Genomic DNA, 2,862 nt, shown 5'->3' with positions numbered 1-2,862 from the left:
AATAATAATAATAATAATAATAATAATAATAATGAAGAACATGATCAATTAAGAACACTTAGGTACCATATGAACCCTATTAGAACCAGTGTCCCATCTTGTTTAGTTTTTCCTTCTGATGCATCTAATTTCATCTTTAAACCTCAACTTATTCAACTTTTACCAAATTTTTATGGCTTAGAATCGGAAAATCCATATTTACATCTAAGAGAATTTGAGGAAGTTTGTAACACTTATAATGATCAAAATTGTAGCATGGATATAGTTCGATTAAAGCTTTTCCCTTTTTCTTTAAAATATAAAGCTAAAACATGGCTACAAAATTTGAGATCAAGTTCAATAAGATCGTGGGAAAAAATGCAACAAAAATTTCCCAAAAAGTTTTTTCCTTCCCATAGAACAAACTCTTTTAAAAGTCAAATTACTACTTTTTATCAAAAACAAGGAGAAACATTTTATCAATGTTGGGATAGATATAAAGAATTACTTAATACATGCCCACATCATGGTTTTGAAACATGGAGAATAGTTTCTCACTTTTATGAAGGTCTAATACCTAAAGATAGGCAAATGATAGAATTCATGTGTAATTGAACTTTTGAAGATGAAAACCCAAATGAAGCTATGGATATTTGGATTCATTAGTAGAAAATGCTCAAAATTGGGATAATATAGGCACAATAGAACCACCAACAACTAAAATCAATAATTCAACAAATGGGGATGGTATCTATAATCTTAAAGATGATATAGATATTCAAGCTAAACTTGCATCTTTAGCAAGAAAAATTGAGCCATTAGAAATGAAAAAGAGTGGTCAATTAAAAAGTATTCAAGAAATTGTTTGTCATATATGTGATACACATGATCATGCTACAAAAGATTGTCCAACATTACCTTCATTTAAAGAATGTCTCCATGAACAAGCAAATTATGTTAACAATTATAAAAAACCAATACTAGATCCTTTTTCAACATCATATAATCCTGGATGAAAAAATCATCCTAATTTTAGTTGGAGGAATGATAATAATGCACAACCTTCACAACAATATTTTCAAAATAACCAAAATCATCAAGGTTATATTCCTTATGTTACACCTCCAAGAAAAAACTTTGAAGATGTAATTCATGCATTTATCCAAAAGCAAGAATCTATCAATATTCAAAACAGTCAATCTATGACTGATTTGAAAGAAACTCTTGCAAAATTTGCATCTGCACTTAATATTCATGAAAAAGGAAAATTTCCATCTCAACCTCAACCTAATCCTAAAAATCAAAATCAAGAATTAAAAAATGAAAAAATTGATCAAATAAAATCTGTTATTACCCTTAGAAGTGGTAAAATAGTTAATGATCCATATAGTAATGAAAACAAGGATCATTTAAAATCAAAGAGTAAGGATGATAATCCTGATACTTTTGAGAATGATGATACCTTAAATTCTAAAAATAATATGTTGAATGATAAATCATCTGAAATAGTAAATGAATCAAATAAACCTCCACCATTTCCTCATGCATTAACAAATCATAAAAAACAAAAAAATGATTCTGATATCTATGAAGTTTTTAAACAAGTAAAGATAAATATTCCATTATTAGATGCTATTAAACAAGTACCTTCATATGCAAAATTTTTAAAAGACTTATGTACTGTGAAGAGAAAATTGCATGTGAAGAAGAAAGCATTCTTGGCTGAACAAGTAAGTTCTATTCTTCAAAATAATTCTAGTTTAAAATATAAAGATCCTGGTTGTCCAACAATTTCATGTATTATTGGAGAAAATAAAATTAAAAAAGCTTTGTTAGATTTGGGAGCAAGTGTGAATTTACTTCCTTATTCAGTTTATGAAAAACTTAATTTAGGAGAATTAAAACCCACTTCTGTTACTCTCTTACTGGCGGATAGGTCAATCAAAATACCTAGAGGTATTGTAGAAGATGTGTTGGTTCAAGTTGATAAATTCATATATCCTGTAGATTTTATTGTTTTGGATACACAACCAATAGAAGTACATAATGAAATTCCAGTAATATTGGGACGACCATTTCTAGCAACTTCAAATGCTTTAATTAATTGTCGAAATGGAATAATGAAATTGTCTTTTGGAAATATGACTCTAGAACTTAATGTGTTCAATTTATGTAAACAACCAAGTATTAATGAAAATGAATATGATAATGAAATTGAAACAATTGTGGAAGAAAATATACAAGAAGAAAACTTAAATCAACAATCTGAAGTTTTTTCAATAGAAAATTTTGAGTCTGAAAATAATTTTAAAGAAGATGATAATACAAAACTTGAATTAAAAGTTTTACCATTCGAATTGAAATATGTATTTCTTGGTGAAAATAAAACATTTCCTGTTGTAATTTCTTCAACTCTTCTACCAAATCAAGAAGAAGATTTAATTAAATTACTTAAAAAATATAAAAATGCAATTGGATGGACTTTGAAAGATATAAAAGGTATAAATTCTTTAATTTGCACACATAAAATTCATTTGGAAGAAAATGCTAAAACATATCAACAACCACAAAGAAGGTTAAATCCACATATGAAGGAAGTTGTTAAGAATGAAGTATTAAAACTATTAGACGCTGGAATTATCTATCCAATCTCAGATAGTAAATAGGTAAGTCCAACACAAGTAGTACCTAAAAAGTCAAGCATCACTGTTATAAAAAATGAAAAGGGAGAGTTATTACAAGCTAGGATTCCTTCTAGTTGGCGTATGTGTATTGATTATAGAAAATTAAATGATGCAACTAGAAAAGATCATTTCCCACTACCATTTTTAGATCAAATTCTTGAAAAAGTAGTAGGAAATTCTTATTACTGTTTTCTTGATA

At 27.5% G+C, this 2,862-nt stretch overlaps 1 non-coding gene across 1 annotated transcript; it reads right to left on the bottom strand.

Moving 5' to 3' along the window:
- Positions 1-401: 401 nt before the first annotated feature.
- On the bottom strand, positions 402-512 carry LOC140971927 (small nucleolar RNA R71). The gene has a single exon (XR_012174400.1). It is a non-coding gene; the product is annotated as a small nucleolar RNA R71 (small nucleolar RNA).
- Between the last annotated feature and the right edge of the window lie 2,350 nt (positions 513-2,862).

Source organism: Primulina huaijiensis, chromosome 2, assembly GCF_012295235.1.
Source record: "Primulina huaijiensis isolate GDHJ02 chromosome 2, ASM1229523v2, whole genome shotgun sequence".
Lineage (NCBI taxonomy): Eukaryota > Viridiplantae > Streptophyta > Magnoliopsida > Lamiales > Gesneriaceae > Primulina > Primulina huaijiensis.
Note: the sequence above shows the minus strand (reverse complement) of the source record. Positions and strands in the feature narration are given on the sequence as shown.